The sequence below is a fragment of the Cyprinus carpio genome, chromosome B1 (genome assembly GCF_018340385.1).
Source record: "Cyprinus carpio isolate SPL01 chromosome B1, ASM1834038v1, whole genome shotgun sequence".
NCBI lineage: Eukaryota > Metazoa > Chordata > Actinopteri > Cypriniformes > Cyprinidae > Cyprinus > Cyprinus carpio.
In genome coordinates this window covers 29951737-29977021 of record NC_056597.1, presented here as the reverse complement: position 1 = coordinate 29977021, position 25285 = coordinate 29951737, and the positions used below count along the sequence as shown (strand labels likewise).

At 36.0% G+C, this 25285-nt stretch overlaps 1 pseudogene; it reads left to right on the top strand.

Moving 5' to 3' along the window:
• Positions 1 to 1189: 1189 nt before the first annotated feature.
• LOC109105644 lies at positions 1190 to 25229 on the top strand (annotated as a pseudogene).
• The last annotated feature ends 56 nt before the right edge of the window (positions 25230 to 25285 follow it).

The window sequence follows — 25285 nt, the reverse complement described above, 5'->3', positions numbered from 1 at the left end:
TCATTTTTCTTTCTTGGTTGTATTCAAAAATAGCTTAAAATGGGTTTGCTTTGCACCGACATCCCCATTTAAATATGAAGTGGCCATAGAGTAAGACTGGAATACACTACACAACTTTTGACCAGATTTTTAAACAGTCTGGATGAATCGGCCACTAATTGCCAAAGCCAAATTTTAGGCAACTGGAGTTGACAGAATTTCTCAGAGAATTTTGAGAATTTTTTTTTTTAAGCTGTACTCTATGATTCTATCAGGAAATCAAACATGTCTGATATTTTGAGCCGATGTTCTTTTTGAGATTAATCTGAATAAAACAATTGTGATATGGCTTAATATGATTATTAGATCACAAAGGCTGCAATTTTAGGGCTGTTACTAATTATTATATTTTCTATTGATTATTTTTTTCTGGTTATAATCTAACCATTGGTAAATCTATAAATTATTTTCTGATTAGTTGATAATCCTTTGGTTAACTTGCCAATAAATAATAACCGTAACTTCTACCATTTATTTTTCAATGTTTTATTTAATTTATGTTCTCATAAAAATACTTACTTTCAAAATAACAAAATTCCCAACATAAAACCTAAAGTTCCTAGAATTAAGAGGCATTTATTATTAATAAGTATATCAAATTTGTATGAGCAGAAATGTCCAAAATAAATTGAGCTCAACAGTAGGTAGTGTCAATTTATAATTCAAAATGTATTTATTTATTCTTATTTATTTATTAAGTCACATGTTATTTTTACATACTCAAGTAACACTTGATGTTCACAAGTGTTATTTCGTAGTTAAAACACTTCAGTAAACTGTATTGTATCATTCAACATACCTTCTGTGGTTGTTTTATTTCACGCTATAGTGTTAAAGAGGAAGACATGATTGGTTTACTTTTTCAATACTAGGGTATATTAGAGCCCTCTCATCATAAACACCGATTTCAAATTAGTTAATCACAGCAGCCACAATCAAAATCTCAATTATTTTTTTTCCAATTACAGGTAATTACGAAGGCCTTCAATACATAATCTCACTTCCCACATTTCCACAGATTAACCCAGTCCTGATATACACGTCTTCAAGGAGGCCTGTCCCTTTTACATCCACGGTGCCAAGAACCCTGTAGTATCCTTCCAAGTCTCCACGTCACTGCTCGACTTTTCCTGTCCTGGGTTCCTCCTTCATGTCAAGCCCTAGCAGCAGCCCAGAGAGAGAGGGGAGGGATGGAAGGTTCTGTTCAGCTGGAGGACCTCAACCTCACCTCCCGGTCTGGAAACTGACCCTCCTTTAGCTGGCAGCCCAGTGCTCAGTCCGGGATTCCAGTTCCCATGATGCTGCGCTCTCTCTGCCCCGGCAGCCTCCCCGGCTGACTCAGAGAACCTCAGTCCAGATGAGCTCGAGCTTCTGGCTAAACTGGAGGAACAGAACAGGTAACACAAGAGCAACATACATACAAAAACAGTTTTGCAAATATTTTTGGGGAAGTCAGGGGACAAAAAACTGTTTTTGATTACCATCATTCTTCAAAAATGCATTCTTAACATTCCACAGAAGAAAAAAAACCCATACAGGTTTAGAACAACATGAGAGTCAGCAAATGATGACACAATTTACATGTTTTTGGTGAAACTATCACCTTTAAAGATCCAAAAACATGCCATTGTTTACTCACCCTAATGTTTTTTTCAAAATGACAATGACTATCACTCTAGCTCTTGGCATGATCATGAGAGAAGTAAAAATGTCTAGTTTGTTCTCTTAAATCTGATTATATTGCATAATATTGTTGTATTTTGTTGTTTTAGGTTCAATCTTGTGTTTGTTTTAGTTCACAGATCCAATCTTAATGATTTTGTTCACAAATCTGATTTATCTGATTCTCGGGTTAAAATTCAATGATCTGGTCTCAGTGGTTAACAGCTCACTGAAAAAAAGGAAGAATGACAACCTAATTTTTTTCTTTTTCTTTTTTTAAGTTACTCACACAAAGCTATGACTTCAAAAAGAATATAATTTGTATAGATGTTTTTCTTGATGCACGTACTGTATGGTACCTTTTGTGTATTTCAGGGATTGAAAGACCCAGTTTCCCCGTCACTTTGAATATATTAAAAAGCAGTGGCCAGGAAACATTTTATAAATCACATTTTGGTTCAAAAAATGGTTTGAACCTGTGAGCATATGAAACAGCATCAGAGCGAGCAAATGGGTTCTTGCACAGAGCAAATGTCAAAGCGCAACTCACGTGTCATGCAGACACGAACAGAGTGTGTTATGCTTTGAAACTTGACATCCCTCTGAAGGTAGCAACGCCTCAACAAAGGGAACACTATGCATGCTTGAGACAGAAAGCTACGTCTGTGGTTTATTATTTGACCTGTGAGTGGCAAACTTATAGCAGTTAAGCGTCTCTTCCTGTAACAGCTGATATGTTACAAGCTTTCGCTATTAATCAGTTGTGGTGGTTACCTGGCAACTACAATAGCAACAGTTACCATGCTGAATGTAGAACTTTAATGGGACCTTTTAAGCTGCAGTCGTAGAAATTTGTTTAATCATTCTCTGTGCTTCTGTCAGAGAGATCGCCAGGATTCCTAGAGATTTCACAAGGCATTAATACGCCGATGTAGTCTAGCTGAATACAGTATTTGAATCCAAGCGGTGGTGGAGTCAACAGGCGTGTATAAAGAAGCAGCATTTGTATTGTGTTTAGTGGTCTTTGCTAAGGCAACCATCCACTTACTATTACTCATACTTAGACTTTGTGTCCCACACAGTGCTCTGGACACTTGACATACTTTAGGAGTGATCAGACTTACTTATTAATTTATGCTGTGCCTTCTAGATGATAAAACAGACAAAAATATCTCATGCACTTAAGGTCACATTGACAGTTGCTTGATGACATTTTGCAAGCGGATTCCAGTGATTTCAATAGCAATCAATGCGACTGAAAAATTTGTGCAAGTTTTTCACATGAATTCGCTATTTTGAACAACAGAATGCTGCTTGGTTTCTGTGTGAGCTGTGCTTTACACATCACTTCACTATTGAGAGTGGACAATAGACTGTTTTTGTTGCGGATTTTGACCGAAATCACGCTAATGTGAACATGCTCGTACATTTGAAGGAGGGACCCAAGACATATCTAGGTGCCAGAATATAATGGGAGGCTCTTCGGTGGGCTTTTTTGATATTGCAACCACCTAGCAAACTTATTACTGTACAATAGGGCTGGGTTGAAAATAATGATTTCTTGTTTTTTTTATGTTCTTATTTTGATTTTTAAATCCCAAGAATTGTTCTTTTAGTCTAGGCTGTTTTCAGTTGATGTGTGAACAAAACTTCACTGAACATTATTTGTAGCGCACATCCCATCCAATAAATCGCAATACGCTTTGTTACTTTTGAGATGCAAACAGTCTCACCTGTCATGTTATGGTTAATTTTATGATAGCATTTTATAACAGTATTCAAACATTGCTCTTTAATGGGCAGTGACAGACTGCTGTAGCACCTCAGTTGGTGGGTGCATTGGTGGTGCGTTCAAAAGATTGGGGATTGTGATATTTATAGATTTTTAAGTCTTATTAAGTAAATTTATTTGAACAAAAAACAGTATATAAACAGTAAAATTTTGAAATATTATTGCAATTTAAAATAGCTGCCTCTTCTACTAAATCTTTTTTTTAATATTCTTTATTCCTGTGATGGCAACCCAACCATTACTACTTCAGTGCCACATGACCCTTCAGAAATCATTATATTATGATTATTAATTAATAGAACATTTAAAAGTACAGCATTTTTTAAAACTGTACATGTGTTTCTGTCACTTTTACTTTATTGATTTAATGTGTCCTTGCTGAATTTAAGGTGTCTTTGAAAACAATCTTACAGACCCTGACCCTCTGAACAATAGTATAGGTTTAACCTCCCTTACAGAATTTGTACCCACTTCCTTTTAGGTAGCAGCCCAGATCTTTAACCACTAGGCTGCACTACCATTTGTATAACCTGATCTCAGTGTGTTGTGCTGCATTCAGGTTGCTAGAAGCAGATTCCAAATCCATGCGCTCAATGAGTGGATCTCGGAGGAATAGTGGCTCCTCTCTGGTGTCAAGCTCATCTGCATCCTCTAATCTGTCCCATCTGGAAGAAGACACTTGGATCCTGTGGGGACGGATCGTCAATGAGTGGGACGAGTGGAGACGAAAGAAAGACAAACTTCTGAAGGTGATTGATTGGGTCCTTTTTCATCAGAATCTGAATGACAGTGGGGTGTTAACCCACATCATAGACGCTAGACAAAAGGATCTGAAAATTGTAGATTCATCTCTTATTTTCTGCCTTACCCTCTCTCTATCCGCAGGAGCTAATAAGGAAAGGCATTCCTCATCATTTCCGAGCAATCGTTTGGCAGTTACTATGTAATGCCACTGACATGCCAGTAAAGAATCAGTACTCTGAACTCTTAAAGATGTCCTCACCCTGTGAAAAACTCATACGCAGAGATATTGCCCGCGCACATATCCAGAGCACGACTTCTTCAAAGGCCAGGACAGCCTGGGACAGGAAAAGTTCTGTTTAATGTCATGAAGGTGAGAAAGACAGAAATAGGTGCTGAAGAAAGGATCAGAGATAAAGTGGAGACATAGTAGAGTAATGAAAGAAAAAGAGTGAGTTGTGGTTTATTGAAACAAAAATTGGAACAATTTACACAAAACGTAAGTTTCACACTGATAACAAAAAAATTATAATAAAATAAAAGTTCAAGAGCCCCCCCCCCCCCAAAAAATTGTCATAATTCACTCAAATGTCATTTCATTCCAAACCTACATGATTTTCTTCCTTCTATAGAAGAGAAATGAGCAAAATTTGGATACTGATGTTTTCAATATAATGAAAATGAGAGGTGAATGAGGAAATAATACAAAATACAGGAAAATTACAAGAAAAACAGTAATATTGTAGCCTATTTGATTTCATCAGATGACGGCTTGATTATAAATCAGTGAATATTCAATATTAATTTAATGTTATATTAATGTATAATGTATATTCATTCTAGATATTATATATATATATATATATATATATATATATATATACTAGAATTTTTAATACATATTTCTTTATCTCACAGGCATATTCTCTTGTGGATCGTGAGGTTGGTTATTGTCAGGGCAGTGCCTTCATCGTAGGATTTGCTACTTATGCAGGTTTGCTTCTGCGTTTTGCTTATCATAATGAACTAAAGTAAGATAAAGAAATGTCTGTGAGCCCAACTTTGCATACACCAAAATCATCATTCATTGCATGTTTGTAGATGCCGGAGGAGGAGGCCTTCTGTGTGTTTGTCAGACTAATGCAGGAGTACAGGCTTAGAGAGTTGTTTTAACCCAGCATGGCTGAGCTGGGTCTGTGCATCTACCAGTTTGAACACTTGCTACAGGTAAGGAGGAGAACCTTATAGAATCCAGGGCTAATAAAAATGTGCATATAATGTTGGAGGAGGATTCAAATAAAAAAAAAAAAGGCATTATAGGCTGCCTGTTTGATCATGGAGTGTATAGACTTTACAATGAAAAATGTACTGTTGTAAAAGAGAAAGAACTCTCTTTGTGAAAGAAATCTATTGTGCTCACTAAGACTGCATTTATTTGATTTAAAAAAACAGTAAAACAGTAATATTGTGAAATATTATTACAATTTAAAATAGGTGTTTACTAATTAAATATATTAAAAATGTAATTTATATCTGTGAAGGCTAAGCTGAATTTTAGCATCATTACTCCAGTCTTCAGTGTCACAAGATTCTTCAGAAAATCATTATAAAATGAACATATCTTTTTATTATAATGTTGAAACAGTTGAGCTGCTTCATATTTTTGTTGTAAACAGTGATCAATTTGTAAATTATAAATTATAAATATCTTTACTGTCACTGATATGTGGGCCAAAATATGACTGAAGTGGCACACGTGATTCATGGCATTGTTTTATTGTTGTGAATTTTCCAATGATAAGACAGAGATGGTTTCTTGTACATATTTCATACCTCATGTCAAGATGCCTGGAGTAATGCCATGTTTGTCCACAAGGAGGAAACAGGTATACAGTCCTTAGAAACAGTAAATAGGCAATCCATTTGCTTCTTCTCAGAAAACAATTTTATCTCATGTATCTCACAGTATAGTTTTTTTTTTTTTCTTTCTTCTTTCTTTTTTCTTTTTTTACTGGTATCATGTTTTTATCTCTGTGATCAGGAGCATTTGCCGGAGCTGAACGTTCATTTCCGCTCTCAGAGTTTCCATACATCTATGTATGCCTCGTCCTGGTTTCTTACACTCTTCCTCACCTTCCTGCCCCTGCCAATAGCTACACGTATCTTTGACATCTTTATGTATGAGGTATGGACACAAGAGATTTTGTGTGTATTTGTGTGTTGCTGACTTGACTGTATACTTTGGGCCAAATGTTCCCGGAAGTTAGCAACATCTGAAAAACTCAAAAGTACAAATGGTTGTTTTTATAGTTGCACTTGACCTAATCAACCTGAATGCGCGAAGACACACATTTTAGTGTACTATATGAAAAATGTAAAATGTTAGTTCGTGTGAGGCTAAAGTGAAAGGGTAAAGGTCAATATTATGGCTAGAGTAAAAGTCAATGGAAAGTCCCCACCATAATATATAAGCACTATCAAGTGCAGAATTTGTGTGTACTCTATGTGTTGCATGCAGGGTTTCAGTTTTTTTTCAAAGGTGTGAATGCATCTAGGGGTTGTAAGAACTTATTAGAGAAATGAATATACTAGGGTTGTGAGCATTTGTTGTAGTTGTTAGTATACGATTGTATGAATACTGTGTTTTGTGTTCTCAGGGTTTGGAGATCATATTCCGAGTTGGAAATAGCGATATTGCAGTACAACCAGACAGACCTCATACAGCTAGATATGGAGGGAATGTCCCAGGTTAGAGGAAAATCATCTCTGCTATGTACATCAATATGTTATACATGCAACAACATTAACAACAGCAACACCTGATGTGTTTGTTTAACAATCTCACCACAGCACTTTCAGAAGGTGATTCCACATCAGTTTGATAGCTGCCCGATAAGATGATCCTACGGGCTTATCAAGTCAAATACAATCCCAAAAGAATGAAAAAGTGAGTGATCTGAAAATTTAATTGAGTGATCTGTGAGTAAAAAGTAAAGGGATATTCACAATAAATAAAAGAAAGTTTAGTGCTTCTCCAAATTCAGTTGTCTTTTCATCCACAGGTTAGAAAAGGAATATACCACTATTAAGAACAAAGAGATGGAGGAACAGAGTGAAATTAAGGTCTGTATATGTGTGTTTAGATAGAATGGCACATATTATATCTATATATATATATATCTATTATATTATATTATCTATAATTATATATATATATATATATATATACTTGGATAAAGCCATTTGTGTGCAGTACAAACAAAATTTACGGTTAGTCACCAAACTTGAACAAGGTTTTTAAGCAATATATATATATATTATAAATATATATAGCTTGAATCTATATATAAGCTATATGGGGACTAACATGTACATTTTGTTTGTACGCACACAAATGGCTTTTTCTACAATGATATTTCTCTTGAGCTTCATAGGATAAACATTTACTATAAAAAATGTGTATACTTTGCTGTCATTAAATGCCCATTAGGGTTTCGATCTATAAAAAATAAATATTCCATTTTCGCCATCATTTCCTTATGAGATTTAAAGTAATTCAAACATTTTTGGTAATTAAAATAAAGCTTAAATAAAATAATATAAACAAATTGATGCAAAAAAACATAATTTTCTTTATATTCAATTTCTTTTTGTTTTCATTCCTTTCCTTTTTAAATAAAAAATACATTTAAAATATTTATTGCCCTTTCATTTTAACAGAGACTACGGACAGAAAATAGACTACTGAAGCAGAGGATTGAGACACTGGAAAAAGTGAGAAGGTTTCTTCAAACCAATATGCATGAACCTAAAATAGAAAACCTTGATTAGTTTGTGTTTAAGTAAACAGTGTAAATATCTTCATTATGTGAGTCATGTAAAATTTTATAGCATGTAGATTTTCAGAGGCTCAGCTGTATTGCCTCCTTCCTAATGGTAATTTTTTTGAAGTCTCATCTGTTTTGTTTTTATCTGCCTTCCTCTGTTGAAATTACTTCCCCACAATTTTCAACCACAAACACAAATCTCATTCTGTACTTTTTATTTTTTTATACTTTTACAATCTACTTCTCCTACTCAACTTTTTAAAATGTTCCCTTTTTCTTCTCATCACGTGTGTGTGGTTTTCCACACCTTTTTGCTCATCCATTGTTTCCTTTCTTTCCCCCTGTTCTGTCCTGTCCATATTTTCACCCTTTTCTTTCTTCTATCTGTCCCTTTCTTTCCCCTTTTTCTTCCTTTTCTTGGGTGTTGTAGGAGAGTGCTGCATTAGCAGACAGGTTGATTCAGGTACAGTACTGTCAAGCCATCTGCTCACTAATCCGTCCTGCCTTTCCTCCTCCCATTACTCAATCATATTCTTCTTCTCTTCGACCTTCCACGATTCCTCCTGTAATCCACTATTTTTCCTGCCCCTGCGCTGCCTCCTCCACAAAATTCTGAGAATGGGCCTGTTGCATGAAAAGTGGTTATTTGTTTTTCTGTGTTTCTCATCACTGACTTGACAGCTCACTTGTCTGTAACAATGTCTATGAGGTACTCCAAATGAAAGTTAACCCTGACACTCTATGCTGGCAGTTTAGCCTTGCATGTGGGATGTGGAAGCATAGGGTGTGCATCAGGGTTTTCCGTATTAGGTCCCGGTGGCATTTTCGGATTTTATCATTTAATTCATCAAATTCCAAACTTCAGTGGGGGATTCTGTGCTTTTGATTCTTGAATTGATCAGATTTCTTCTTTGGTTTTATGAAGCAGATTTATAATTGCATGTAGCCCCGTCTCATCACTTTGATTGGAATGTCATACTTATCTCCCCTTAACCGCGAGTGAAAAGACAAATCTCCCAAGAAGAATCTTACGGTATTTCTCTTCACTCAGGGTCAGGTTACACGAGCCCAGGAGGCAGAGGAGAACTATGTTATTAAGCGTGAACTGGCTGTGGTTCGTCAGCAGTGTTACACAGCCAGTGAGAGTCTGGAGAAAGCGCAGGACACCATACGTGAACTTCAACAACACAAGGTAACAGCAGATGCATAGCTAAAAGTTGGGTTTCAGTGCTGAGACTATTTTTGCTGCAATCAGCAGAAAATATTGCTAAAATGCTACACAAACATTTTCATTAAGTCTTTTTAAATATAGCCTTTTATGGAATTACATTAAATCACTGGAGTGAACTGCTCACCCATCATTTGAAAATGATGTCTACCACTGCATGTGGAAACATGTGGCACAAAGCCCAACAGACACACAAAGAGCACTTTCTCTGTTTAGCAGGTCTGATTGAATATAGATGATTTTGGGCAGTTTACCTAAGATCACATTAACCATTTTAGAATGTATGCTGTTATTTAGTGAAATAATAAAGGTAGTAACACAGTAAGCTCTGAAACACTGTCAGCGTGAATGCACTGCAAAGTTGGCCTGTTCTCCCGGTTATGCTTTAATCACTGCTTATGTTTGCAGTGGTAAACAGACACAACAATCACATCCCTTCACCAAAAACAACAAAAAAAAAAGTTTATTTCTAGCTGAAAATCAACTATAGCTTGACTTCATCCTTTTGAGGGTACCTCCTATTAAATTATTATTAAACTGAAAAGTAATACAGCATTTGATTATGAGGAAAATTTGCTCTTATGAAGTTGCAATGTGAGATCATACAGTTTTACCAGAAAACTGAGCAAAGTCACATGTCATATAAACATGTTTTTATTTTTTGAACCATCTTTAGGTTTGCTGTACACATGGCTGCAGGCTGTTCTTAGTCAAATGATCTGCTTTCACATGGCAGAATTACCCTAAACTAGGTCACTGACAGGTCAGTGATTATTTTCTGGTAAGGTTTATGAAAATGACTGTAAGTACAAAGTTGACTGTTTGAACCCATCATTATAATTTAAATTCTTTCATCATCCTACGTGTTACAAGTTAAAAGAATGGAAGTCAACGCATCAATATTTAGCAAATGGGGTATTTTGGAATTTTCATTTTTTTTCGTTTAGGTGTCAATGGCATGTGTGAGAAGATGTCAGGGTGTGGTGTGTGTCATGTTAAGTGTGAGTTGTGAACTTGCGAGTGTTCCACACTCATAGCAACACTCTCTGGTCATATGCATTTTCCTGTTGTTAAACTCAGAATTGACCACTGTTCTGTAGCCGTGCTGATGTCAACAGAACTAGTGTACCATGTGCAGCTAACAGCTAACCATTTTTGTAAGCTGTTTTTTCTTATATTCCATGTTTGTGTTACTTGTACTAGGGTTTCAACGGCTCGTAGTTGATCTGTGATCTGTACTGACAGGGGCCCCGCAGTTCAGCATGCATGTGTTTCATGAATTAGTTTTAACCATCGTGAACTGGTGCATATGTTTCTAAGTCTTGCCAATTTAAACATTCAAGTTTAATTCATTTTTAAACCATTTAGTGCAATAAGAGCAAAAGTGTTTGGTACTTGTGCTGTTTTTCTGTGCGCACACACTCAAACGCACAACGTTTTAGATGTGAAAAAAAGCAGCATTCAGTTCTCTTTCACAAAAATCTTCATGTGCTCATCATTAAAATACTCGCACATCACTTCTTTTATAGCAGTTATTGAATTGTTTTACAGAGTTCTACATTTATTCTTGGTATTTCTGTAAAAAACACTCTCCAGTTAAGGTCTGACAGGGATTTAGTGTATATATAAGGGTGAGTGTTTATGCTGCTTATTCGACCTAAATCTGATGAATCTGGTTTCATTACCCAGAGCAAAGGGGCTCGCTGTGGTTGATATAAAATGTTATTTGTGGTCTACATTTCACATCCTCTTTTAACACACACACACACACATTTATATATATATATATATATATATATATACTGACCTATACGATTTAATTTTAATTAGAATTGTTAGCGTTAAGAGAAATGTCATAAGCAGAGTCTGGATCTCTGGCAGTGCATGTTTTTCTCTTGTGGAAGGTTCATTTCCGCTCTGCTTTGCTAACTGGAAAGGAAAAGTGTTTGGTTTAAGCTAAAAGTCCAGTCCTTCTGTTAAGACTTTTCAAGTACACAGAGGTAAAAAAAGGGCGAGAGCCACTGTGATTGAAACATCTGAGTAATATGGGTATGATGAAGTGACTGGAAAGCATGGAGGGAGGTAAGAAAAACAGAAGTAAAAGTCCGTGGGAACTAGTGTTCACACAAGTCTCCAGGGCAGGCCACAGCCCCCTCTGGTAGGCCACAGTATATGCACACAGAACACAGCAGAAGCACAGTCCACATCAACACTGCTGCTTCAGTAATAGATAATGCTAAAAATTAACTAAATAAATTTCCAAATGCACATCTGTTGCTATGAGTAGACACTAACAGAATGACTTGTTTTTCATACATAATCTCAAAATTCTTTGGAAATGCAAAAGAGGCTGAAATTGTTATTTGAGGACATAAGGGTCTAGAGGCCTACTGTGTTACAGTAATAATAAGGGCTGTTTTTAGACACTTACACCTTGGTTTGGCTTATACCTTTAACAGAATGGTGGCAAAACAGTAAAATTAATAATGTAACACCAATGTTCAATAACAAATGCATTTTTTTACTCTAACAATCATGAGAAATTCTTCCACCAAGTAATATAGTTAATCTGTCTAACTATAGACTCTTAATGGTTACCAAGCAACATTGGAACAAAATATAGAATAGATCACAACAGGGACCACACACTTCTCAAGCATAATTGGATTCATAAGAATTTTTCCCATTTTCTCCATAAGGACTTAAATACTTAATATAAGAAGTATATAATCCATAAAATAACCAAATCGTCTGTAAAATGAACATTACAAAAGGTTATAAGACTATAGCTAAAATTTATGTCTTTTATAAACCCATTAAACCTCCCATTTTGCGATTGAAGCCTGTACAATATGAAACTATTGACGTATAGTCATTGATTTTGAGTATAAATGCATTTTACTTAAATGTATAGCAAAATATACAAATAAATAAGGAGTTTGAGAGTGTAGGAAGACTTGATCCTGACTGAGTCGTTTACCATTTTAAACATTAACAATGCTACACAGGAACAGGAGGACACTGCTGAGCTCTTTTGGCATGGCTCTTGTTGGGCAAAAGAAAACTTCTGATTAATAGATTGGTTTTCAGGATTTCTCCAAAGGATGATCTCTTTTCTGGGTTGTTGAAGCACATGTTAGAGCTGTTATAAGAGGTTTTAGTGTTTAAAAATCTGTTGAAAAACTGTGGATACATTTTTTTACTTCAAGAAATTGCTGCATTCTGAGAAGAAATGCCTTTTTTGTAGAATTGAGCTTTTTGTGTGTGTGTGTGTGTGTGTGTGTGTGTGTGTGTGTGTGTGTGTGTGTGTATCTGGTATTCCCGACATTATGGGGAATATCCCCATAAGGATAGTAATACTATTAGTAATAAGTATAGTAATACTTTTTTACCTTGTGGGGAATTTTTATTTTTTTTTGTCCCCATGAGGAAACAAGCTATATAATGTTTGTGCGGAAATCCTTTTATCTGTTACACTATGTTTAGCATAAGTGAATGTGATGTAATGGCAGCCATTGTAGCCTACTCTGCAGTCATTGGTGTTTCAATCCATTTTGTCTTCTCTGCAGTATACAGAAAGAGTTTGTAAGTGGGCTGCAGACTCAGTTGGAACCAGTCTCGTCTACAGGAGACAGAACTACTCGGTGCTATGAAAGAAATGCAGGACAAAGTGCTCGATCTGGAAAAGGTGTGTGCATGTGTGTGCATACTGTATGTCTTTGACTCTTAATTGAAAAGTATGAAATGAAAATTTTTGCCTCAGTGGTGATGATTAAATCAGTGCTGATGATATGGCTTGTGCACATATGTAATATGATAAGTGAAACAATTTTATTTTTTATTATAGAAATCTGTTTTCTATCAAAGCTCTATATGATCCTGAAGTGTAGTGCTTAATGGAATATTATATGTGTGTTATAGAGGAGCAGCTCTCTTCCTGATGAAATCAATGTAGCTCGCTGCAGGAGGAGCTGAAGCTGGTTGAAACTGAGAGAGCAGGAGACTCTGCGCTCCTTCAGAGAGATGCAAGAGGCCGTTACTGGATCTCAACCACTGCTATCAGGTGGCAGAATCTTTATAAAAACTTACCTAAACTCAATTGTTTTTGCATTCATGAAAAAGTATGATCGAGGCATAAAATTCCTTTCTGTGCCAAGATGCTTTGTTGGACCCTCTACTGGTCCACAAATCTAATTCTATTTTCTATTTTCTATACAGCATCATAACGTCTCGTGGAGGAGGAGGCCACTGGGAAAGAATCTCCTAAAAAGAATGCAATGAATGAGCTACAGGACAAACTGATGAGTCTGAGACTGCGAGAGGCTCAGGGTCAAGCTGAACTCAAAGAGGTCAAACTTAAAAAACCTGCAGCTTGAAAGCCAGGTTAGAACTACCATGTCCGTTTTATTTATTCATTTTTAGTTTTGGTTATTTTAGTATTTCAATTTAAACCTAATTGAGAAATGCTGACTTGCTAACTAGCTGAAAAAATAAGTTTAAAGGGTTAGTTCACCCAAAAAGGAAAACTCTGCCATTAATTACTCAACCCTCATGTCGTTCCAAACCCGTTAAGATCTCGTTCATCTTTGGAACACAAATAAAGATATTTTTTGATGAAATCTAGAGAGCTCCCTGACCCTCCTTAGACAGCAAGGATATTACCACAATCAACTCACAGAAACATAGCAAGGGACATCGGTAAAATAGTCCATGTGACATCAGGGGTTCAACTGTAACTTTACGAAGCAATGAGAACACTTTTTGTGCGTAAAGAAAACAAGAATAACATAATTTATTCAGCAATTCTCCTCCTCCCGAGTCTTCTTCCTGAGTTACCGTCAATTCTTCCTGAGTTACCGTCAGTAGAAAGTGCACGCATGCTGAATATAAACATCCCTGATTACATTGATTACGTTCTGGGGTACTCTCCAAAATGGAGGAAGATGGTAACTCAGAGAGAAGAATTGCTGAATAAATTATGTTATAGCATCAGCGGTTACATTTTACTGGCATCCACCTGCAATTGAAAAAACGGGAAGTTGAAAAGACTGACAAGAAACAAAATTACAAAGACAAATTTACGCGACACACTCTACTCTTTTCCCTCCAATCTGGTGTAGTAAAGGGGTCATATGACATTGCTAAAAATAACATTATTTTGTGTATTTGGTGTAATGCAATGTGTTTATGTGGTTTAAGGTTAAAAAAACACATTATTTTCCACATACTGTACATTATTGTTGCTCCTCTATGCCCCGCCTTTCTGAAGACCTCGATTTTTACAAAGCTCATCCTTCTGAAAAGCAAGGTGTGCTCTGATTGGCCAGCTATCCAGTGCGTTGTGACTGGCCGAATGCCTCAAGCGTGTGACGGAAATGTTACGCCCTTACTATACTGTGATGCTGTGTCTGTCAGAACAGAGAAAAAAAAAACAATAAAACCCATTACAAACGAGGCATTTGTTGCATCCAGTGGGGACATTTTTATGGATTAATAATGACTTATACTGTCTTTTTTATGCGTTGCTTGCGTTGCGTTGCGTTGCGTATCTTGCTGCGTCAAACATAAAACCATTGAAACGAACAAACAACAAGTGCTACTCTAACACTGGCCTCAAAATTTGTGGTTTGAACATGTCTTTTTGTGTGAACATTTGAGCTGTGTTGTGCAAATATTCCCACACAGTGACGTAGACATGTGGGGGCGTGCTTAAACAAGGCGTTTTAAGAGGGCGTGAATAAGTCTTAACTTTTATAAAGCATATCTCATTGGGTTTGAGACTTTAGTCTTTGCAACTTTAGGGATCTTATCTATGCACAAACAGCTTGTAACACTCCAAAGAAAAAGGAAAACTTAAAATGGCATCATATGACCCCTTTAATCAAATAATTTATGGCAAGCAACAGTATATGGTCCCACAAACTTGGCCTGAAACTGTGAACCAACCACAGGCAACAACACAAGCACCTGGTCACCCGGTTGAAAAAAACGTAACTCTGTACGTCAATCAAAAAGTTGTTTCATTAAAAATCTGGCATTTTCCCAGAGATAATTTGCCAACTGACAAGCCAAAGCCAAAATTTACAGTGGAAATCACTAACATTTGACGGGAAATGTTTTGGTGAATCTGACTTTTTCCAGTCATCAGCCAAAACAGATAGCAGACCTCGTACATCATGCCCAAAAACAAGGTCGTTTGGACTGAAACTGGTACTTTCTTGTGCAGCTTCCTGTGCCGCCGTCAATAACCAAGGTAAACCAGCTCCCGATCCTTCCCCATCTGAGTACAATATGGCCTCAGTAAAGACTTTAGTGTTTGATGAAACCTCTCCAGTGCTTCCTGACTCTGGGCATGATGAGCACTGGAGAGGTTGTGTTGAAGCCAGGTTGTGAGAGGTTGCTGTTACCGAACGTAACAGGTTATGCTGCTGGATATCTAGTTACCTGGCACATAATTGTAAGCAAATACTCCACTTACCTGCTTTTGACCGGGGCAACGGCCCGACGCAGTCCACAATAAGATGCTCAGATGGTTGGCTAATAGCTGGAATTGGATAAAGAGGAGCGGGTTTCAGAGATTTATTTTGTTTTCCAACAAGTTGACACGTGTGACAAGATTTAATATATTTAGACACATGACGCTTCAATTTTGGCCAAAAGAAACGTTTCAGGAGTAACTTGTATGTCTTTTTTTTCACCTCCATGTGGCCAGATGTATCATGTGCGGTCTATAACACAAAGTTGATGGAGAGACTGCGGTATTACTATCTGTACAACGGGATCACCATTTGCAAACTCTCAGTATGGGAATCAACAACCTTTCCTCCAGGTAATACCCAAAGATTGACAATTGTGTCATAAGGGACCATTCGATCAAACAACTCAACAACTCAACAGTAGAGTCAGATTTTTGTTCCTTTATCAAATCATCCCGTGACAGGCAAAAGGAAGGGACTTCTAGAGTTTTACTCACAATTTCTTTAAATTCAGATTTAACATCAGCGTGTGTTTTACTCTTTGAATGGGTTATCACACATGACAGCAACACATTCAAAGAACGGACAAAGGTTTCATTACCGTCTGGTTTAGAAGCCATCGAAGAGGAAGTAACCACCAAATGTGGTGAATCATCCTGCCAGACTCGTTCACCAGCCAAGTCATTACCCAAGATTACCTGTACTCCTTCCACAGGCAAACAGGAGCTTACAGCAACTTCTACTTCTCCATGGATCAAATCAGATTCCAAAACAATTTTATTAAGTGGAACAGACATCACATTTAAACCCAATGCCCCTAATCAGCACATTACTTCCAGTATAGGACAAGTTAATTCAGGTTTTGGAACAAAGGTTTCTGATGATCCTGTATCACGGAGGATTTTAACTGGTACATCCTTTGCAGAATTAACCAAATCTGACAGTACCTTCTGTAACAAAAAGAGTAAACACTGAAAAACCAGACGTGCAATTTTCCTGACCATCAACTTCAATCAACTTCATATTACCCACAACATCAAATTTACAAAAAGCAAAATCGCGTTCAAGCAAGTTCAGTCTTCAGACGGAGCACCAAAAAAATCCTCAACCTTCGAGGCCATAATCAATGACAAATGTGTAGCATTTACAGTATTCTGACGGAGCACCAAAAAAATCCTCAACCTTCGAGCAGAGCATCCCATCTAGGATACCCCGCTAAACCTAAACAGGGAAGAGAATAATCCCAAAACTGTTTCCTCAAGCATACAAATAGTAGCCTACTTACAAAACTCCTGCAACCCAACGAGGAGAAAACAAATTCAAACCAACCGTTATAATCCTCCAAAAGTTTTCCAAAACAAAATGTTCAACAAATACTATTCACTAATAAATTTTATTTATTGGAACCCACAACCATAACAAATGGAAGGAGGACATAGTACGGTTGGTAAGGTAGCAACAAAAATATTTATTAACGTATGAAAGGAAAACTATATAAAACAAGGAAGATGTTATAGTGTCAGAACAAGTCTCACAACTAATAACAAAATCCATGTTCTCTTGATGAGTCTCCTAGCCACACCCACTGGCTGGCCATAACAGGAAGAGCAGGAGAATCATCACAGAGGGTCAGAGAGCTCTCAGATTTAAAAAAAATGTGTTTCGAAGATGAATGACGCATTTGAAACGACATGAGGGTGCGTAATTAATGACAGAATTTTCATTTTTGGTTAATCCTTTTCAAGAGTTTTTCTTTTATTATTTTATTATCTTATTTTATGTTCAGTATTATTTTTGAGTTTTAGTTTTAGTTAACAGGAATAACCCTAACCTGTATATGGAATTCAGAGTGTAACAATACTCATAGCATATAACAATATAGCAATGAAGCCACAGTTCTCTTATAATAAATTAGTACAGTATGTACTCTAACTCATGATGCCCTTTTTGTATCTTTCAGAATGTAGGATAAAGTTTTACAACCAAACATACACATTTAAACTTCTCAAACTTTTCTCTCTTTTTCCAAAGAACCAGATCAACTGTAAACTAGTTGTTAGACATGAGCAAGAGAGTGCCAGCCTGCAGGAGAGACTGCAAAATGCTCTTTCTCACAACAAAACACTACAAAGCCAGCTCAACGAAATGAAGAGAAAGATGGCGGAGTCTGACTGCAAGGTGCAGTGCATTCACAGTCACACAGTACAGGAAGAACAGATAACTGAATATTGTCATATATCAATACCATATCATTTATTGGCTAGCATGAGACATTTTTTCAGCGTCCTTGATTGATATTGAATATTTAATTGTACTAATTTCCTCTATTTTTAATTCATTAAATGCTAATTTCCTCTATTTTTACATTTAGTTTAGCTTTGCTTACCGCACTTAACACTGTAAAAAAAAAAAAAAATTCAAGTTGCAAATAAGATAAAAATGATTGTACAATTACAGTGAGCTTTACAAGAAAATACAATTTCATTTTCTCTACTTTAAAATAAACTTTCACAAATATTTTTTTCAGTGTAGTCTTTAAAGTCTTCTCTAATCTCTAAAAACACACTTATAATTTAATAAGAAAATCCCATCCATTAAAAAATAAACATCACTTTTTTTTCACACTGTACTTTTTATTGCTGTGTGATAATTCATTTATAGCATTTAAAATAATTTATCTTAGTTTTATAGTTTTATTTTTTATTTTTTTAGACAAAATAGTATATATTTTCTGTTATTTATCGTTCATCAGACATGAAATAATTATTACTAGGGATGCACCGATAGGATTTTTTGGAGGCTGATACAGATACCGATTTTAACAAACACTTGTTGGCCGATTCCGATACCCGATACCGATATTTGTCTCTTCCTCTCTTATTTGAAATTTTGGCATCAAAATAGATAGTATTTTGATCATTTTTTAAATCAGCAAAGTTTAAAAAAAAAACACCTGCATTAAATTATACTAGCAGTTTTATTGCTGCATCATCAAATAATTTCTAATGAACATGGATTGGATCCATTTAACATTCAGCAGGCCTACATAAATACAACAGAACAAAGATACATATTAATACATACTGTGCTTTTTAGTTAGGTTTGATTTTTTTGTGGTTTTTAAGTTAAGTAAATTAATGTAAAATATGTATTATATGTATAAATTAAATACATATTAATCCTTCTTTATTGAAACAGACTTTATTATGATTAATCTTCTAATTTGTTTTTGTATACATTTTAATATTTTTTGTAAGTTTAAATATGTATGACATCTCCTTTAAGGCAGGACTCTTATTTTGATGGGTTTTCTAGTCTACGGCGCTATATAAGTAATGAAAGCACACAGTTCTTCAGATTTAAAGTTTCTCAGTTTATTAAGCACCGCCTGAAAAGGCATGAGATCTGCATATATTTGTTTACTGTTAGTTGTAATAAGTGTTTTATGCTGATGGTTGTAAATTGAAAAATCGGCCGATAAATATCGGCGGCCGATACATCGGTGCATCCCGAATTATAACCTTACAAGTATTTGCCAGAATTTTATAACAGTGCATCACTAGTAAATAGACATAGTAAGACTTCAGCTGAATTAGCATTTATAGATTGATGCATGAATTAGAATTTAGAAGTTTTTACTAATTTTGCCGTCTTTCTTTCAGAGTAAAGAAGAGGTGATGGCGGTCCGTCTAAGAGAAGCTGACAGCATGGCCGCTATGGCTGAACTCCGACAAAAGATAGCTGAGCTAGAAATACAGGTGAGAAATATCATTCATTAAAGTTCTGTCAACCTTTATATCAGTGTAATTAAGTGTAAGAGTGTGTGTGTATTGCTTGCAGAAAGAGGAGGGATTGATCCAAGGCCAGCTGAATCACTCAGACTCCAGACAGTATATAACTCAGCTGAGAGAGCAGATCGCTGAACTCAAGAACGAGGTGAGGCTATCACATAGAAACACACACACATACATGCACTAGTGTGCTATCTGTCACAATCTTAGCACTTGCATCACAATCTGTGATCAGAAGAAAAATCCATAGCGTTTGCAGCCCACACTGTTTTCAAAAAAAAGTTTCCCATGATCCCAAGTTGCTACACAAACCTGGTTTCTCTTCTTCTTAAAATGGCATTTATCCCAGTTAGTATGGCTTTTTTATATATTTTATAATCTAAATCTTTCCATCTGCACTTTGTCATCATTCTTATTAGTACGCTTTGAGCGGATTAGTACGCTTTTTATTTTAAAGTGGTATTATAGTGCTTTTCTTGGCACTTGGGATCTTCCCTAACCACAATAAAAACCACTCGAAAATCTTTTTCCCCATTCCCCCCATATGCCCTCACACACACAGAAGGCTTTGATGGTTTGATAGTGTGGTGCTTACCCACGCACCCAGTCACAGCTTGATCTCACGCACTTTATGTGATGATCTTGCTCATTTGTAGAAAAACCTTTCGTGACAGGGGGTGTGAGAGTGTGTTGACATTCTCTTTCTCTTGTATTTATTTCCCTCCCTTTCACCTCTCTGTTCACGTATCACTCTGTCTCTCGTCTCTCGTTTTCATCCCTCTTTTCTTTTTGATTTTGTCATCACCACTCACGTTTCCTCTCGCTCGATTTCTTTGCTTGTGTCAGTGTTTACATACAAATGTGAAGTGATTGTGCTCCAGTTTCATGGTTACTGTAATCACTGAGTTGAGATGCATTGTGGGCACTTTCAAAGGACAGATTTTACATCAGCATTTTGGGTGCTCATATTCACCCACGAAATCAGGTCGCCATATGTTCGGTAGTGCCAAAGACTTTGCAAAATTTTTGATCAAAAAAAAAAGGCTCCTAATCTAATATAACACAAGATGATGGAGAATTGTAGAAATTTTTTTTCTGTATTTATTTTGTACTTCAATAGTACAAAATAAGTGATGTTTTAAATATATTTTATTAGTCAATATTTTACATGGAGAAAATTTCTGTTTTAATGTTGTCACGTATATATGTACTAACTAGCTCATTTTTCATTTACCAAAAACTGTGGAGTTGGGATATATCAGTTTCCGTGATATATTGTGTTTATTAGTGCTGTCAACGAATTAAAAATGATTTTATTAAGCTATTATTATTATTATTATTTTTTTTTTTTTATTAATTGCTATTTATCCCATATTTCAATATTTGCAATCCCCTAAATTAGAGCATTCAGAGATGTTACATTATGGAGGCAGACAAACACACAAAACAGACTTTTGGTAGCTATAATATACTGTATATATATATATATATATATAATATATATATATATATATACTATATATATATATATATTTTTTTTTTTTTTTTTTTGGGGTTTATTTATTGATCTTTGTAAATGTGTAAATGGACATTCTTTGGGCACTGTTGCACATCTTGTAGTTTTTCAGTATTTCAGCACTGAATGTGCCTTTCATTAAAATTTGTTAATGTTTCTTTAACAGTACTTTTAAAAATCTCGGTGATGTCCTAATTCGGAAGTGCTGTGCACTGACTTTTGCTCTGTGGTTTTGGCTGAAACGAGATCAACCAGACAGAGGAAGTGAGAGGTGGGGCTTGTGTAGATGATTGTCTCAGGACGCTTTTCCATTGGTTAACCACAGCCCCTCCCACACTCACAAATTGCTAAAGCACTTATTGGGAAACCCATGACGTTTCAGATCTGAGATTTTAGCATAATACCTGTTTTAGGCTCTCACGAATGTTAGGACACACACGCAAACACACTCACTTATGCTCACTGACTCAGAAGGGAAGATCTGAAATGAGAGCAAAAAATTGTGGTCCATTTCTGTCACGCAAGAAAATCCACTGTCTACATGATTCACACACATCCACAGTCGCAAAACATATTCACCAGTGCACATGTAAATTTTAACATACAAATGATACCACAAATTTAAAATGTCAAAAACAGCCTTGTAAATAGTCTTGAAGATATCACTAAATTACATTTTGACATTAAAAATCTTGCATTCTTACTTTAACATGACTTTTTCAGTGCAAACTTTTATCAGATAATTTGTGAATTAATTAAATCTGATTTCTTATTAAACTTTTTCTACTATTTTTTTTTTTATTTGCAGCCCAAATATGCATGTAATCTGTTTAACATCCAAGTCTCAGTAAAAACACCTCTTAATCAATTTAATCAAAACCACAGCGTATTTAACACAGAAATAAGATTGACAAAGTGATCTCGCCCACAGTGCATGTTTATACTTTGCTCTAAACTCTCTAATATTCAGTGATTAAATTCTACATCAGCGCATTTTAATAATCACCACTTGTTGCTATGTAAACGTACCAACTTGTTGAAGGCAGTTTAGTGGAATTACTGTGACAATTCAAGTGAAAAAAGGATGGTTAAGTGGGTTAAATGTATGACTAGTGCCTTTAATGTTAGTGTTTATATTCTACAGAAAACTAAAGGAATGTGATGCTTAGAAATTTAGTGCTGTTCTTGGTTCTGGAATACCTTAATGTTGTTTTCAGTTTTTTTTCTAATCTTTTTTATTTTTTAATTTTTAATAAGAACATGTTTATCTTATCTTGTGGTGACGATACATGATATGAAGGCTTACTTCCTTTTAAACTTCCTTAGTATTCAGTTATTATTGTCAGCATCTGTTATCTCTTCATGTAGTCCAGAGTGATGCTCAAAACCTTCCATTGTGGACAACAAGCCAGTTTTACCTTTTAAGCTAAATAATGATGTTTATAAGACAAGTTTATTCTTTTTATAATTTTCAGACATCTAGAACAAATCTGTGTTTGTGCATCTATGTCTTTATTTTATTTTATTTTTAAAACTTCATTGTAAAAAACTTATCCAAGATGTTGGCTAATCAGTTTTTGTCAGTTGTATGTTATTCAACATGCAGGATGACAGAATGAAAGAGTGACCAAAAAACTCATTCACTTATGAAAAGGAGGGTAATTATTCTATGAAATTATTATATGAAAGGTAATAATTAGCAGTATTCATTCACACATTGAAAGTTTCAGATTGACATACAAGTGACGCGACATACAGCCAAGTATGGTGACACATACTCAGAATTCGTGCTCTGCATTTAACCCATCCAAAGTGCACAAACACAGCAGTGAACACACACACACCGTGAACACAAACCCGGAGCAGTGAGCAGCCATTTATGCTGCGGCACCCAGGGAGCAGTTGGGTCGAACCCACAACCTTAGGGTTAGGAGTCAAACTCTCTAACCATTTGGCCACGACTTCCCCTGAATGACACGTTAAAAACGACTGCAGTCATTCTGTTGAATCAATGCAGAAATAATTCAGCTTTTTTGATGGAATCAGTTTCAGAGGTCCTTTTTTATTCTTTTTTGAATTGAATTCCAGCCTTACAGAAAATAAATAACAAACTCAAAAATGAGTCAATGAGTTAATTTTGTTAGTTTTTACTAAAGGGATAGTTCACAAATGAAGGGGGAGGGGCAGCTTTGTACTTTTAATGTATGTAATATAGACTAATGCGAAATAAACAATTTATGTACATTACATGTTCGTCATGCTTGTCATTTTATTTATTTTTTCAAAATTTCCCAAACATGTTAACCAATGTCTCGATTATCAAATATGTGTTAGTAAATGCATTTTGCTCCTTTATAGATTGTGTTAGTTGATCTATAATGGGTGATGGGCAAAGTAGCCTAAATAGCCTAATCTATTGACTACGCATAAAAACCTGTCTTTTTACTTAAGTACCAGATATGGTCTTACCATAAAATATTTTTAATACAACTGATTTTGTATTTCACGTCAATTTAATAAAAACATTGCAAGTTACTAATTTTAAAACTTTCGTTGTACAGAAAGAGAGCAAAGAACATTTACATTATCAAAGAACGTTTTTATTGACTTCAGTCTGGACAGAGTTCAAGCACTCTCAATAACTCCCATTATAGTCACTGAAGCTGTTTACACTGTGAAATGAATATCTTACATTGTTCGCACATGCATTTTGTTTCTGATGAGAGAATTCCTCAGAGAACAAAACACCGGAGTTTCAGTGATGTCTCATTTGAACGTCTCTGACTAGTCATTGTATTCATAAGTGCAACAGAATCATGTGTGATTGGTTATAATGCAAATCGCTGTAAAAAGGTGTCTGTCTCTGGCTCAGCGCCAGCCAGCGAACGCAGATTTTAACTACGTTTGTCTGAATGGGCATTACGCCTCTACCCTCAGACCATCCAAGATGTAGGTGACTTTTTTCTGTAGTAAAACAGTTGGAGAAGATTTTTAGGTAAAACTGTGGCCATTGGTGATTCATAAATTCAAATCAACAGCTGCATGTATTTGAGAATTAAAAAAAAAGGGATGCAAAATGAGGAACTCAAGCTCCTGCCGATATATTGAGGTCTTATGAAGCGAAATGATCAGTCTGTGCAAGAAACTGAAAATTATTTACAATAACTACCTGTAATGCATGGCCTCAGGCAAACAGTCTGGAGTGATGTCCGGTTCACAAATGAATCATTCTTTTAATGCAGTTTTTATTTTTTATTTTATTTTTTATTTTTAAAAGTTTCACCAAATCAAACTGAACCATCTGAAACAGTTCACAGTTTGAGCAGCACAGATCTACAATCAAAACTTACTTTCAGACGGTCACTCTGATTCAAAATTAATCGATATAATCGCTTTCGCTTCATAAGACCGTATTGTCGGGAGCCACGGGTATTAATTTTTTGTGTTGCCTGAAATGCTTTTTTTTTAACTCAAAGACATTCAGCTGCTGACTTGCATTTTATGAATCACCAAGGAGCAGTTTCAGCACAAAATTTCTTAACTGTTCTACTAAAGAAAAAAGTCACCTGTATCTTGGATGGCCTCAGGGCAAAAAGAAAATTTTCATTTTTGGGTGAACCATCCTTTTTTTGTAGACTGTTGCATAAAAAAGAATTGCAATGCATTTTTGACTGACTTGGTCAATCAGTTGCACTAACTACATTTTGCATACACTGCTCCTTCTACTAGGCAGGCATTGATCCAGCATTAGTCAAATGGTCTTTTCTGCAGAGCTGTGTATTTGTAAGAATGTTTGCCAGAGTCAACTCCCTTCTCTTAAACATTTTAGATCAGGCAGCTGCGTGGACAGACCTCCAAGTTCCAGAATACCAGTGGTGGCGTTTATCAGGACCTATGTTTTGGAAAGCCCAGCGTCTGCAGAAGGTGATTACCTTAGTTCGGATGAGGACCCTCTTCAGAGCCTGCCTGTGAGCTCCCTGTACACGCACCACTCTTCACCTCATCTGGACAGTCAAGGCAGCACAGACAGCGACGGCGAGGGCGAGGAAAGGAACCCCATTCAAACGCCCTGCCAAGACCCTCTGCCTAACCAGCAGCAGCTTTACCCGGGCATGGTGTGCACCGAAGGACTCGAGAACTGAGATTGCTTGAAAAGGGTGAGACGGGACAGATGGAATCCTTTAGGAATAGACTGCACAAAATGCACACATAT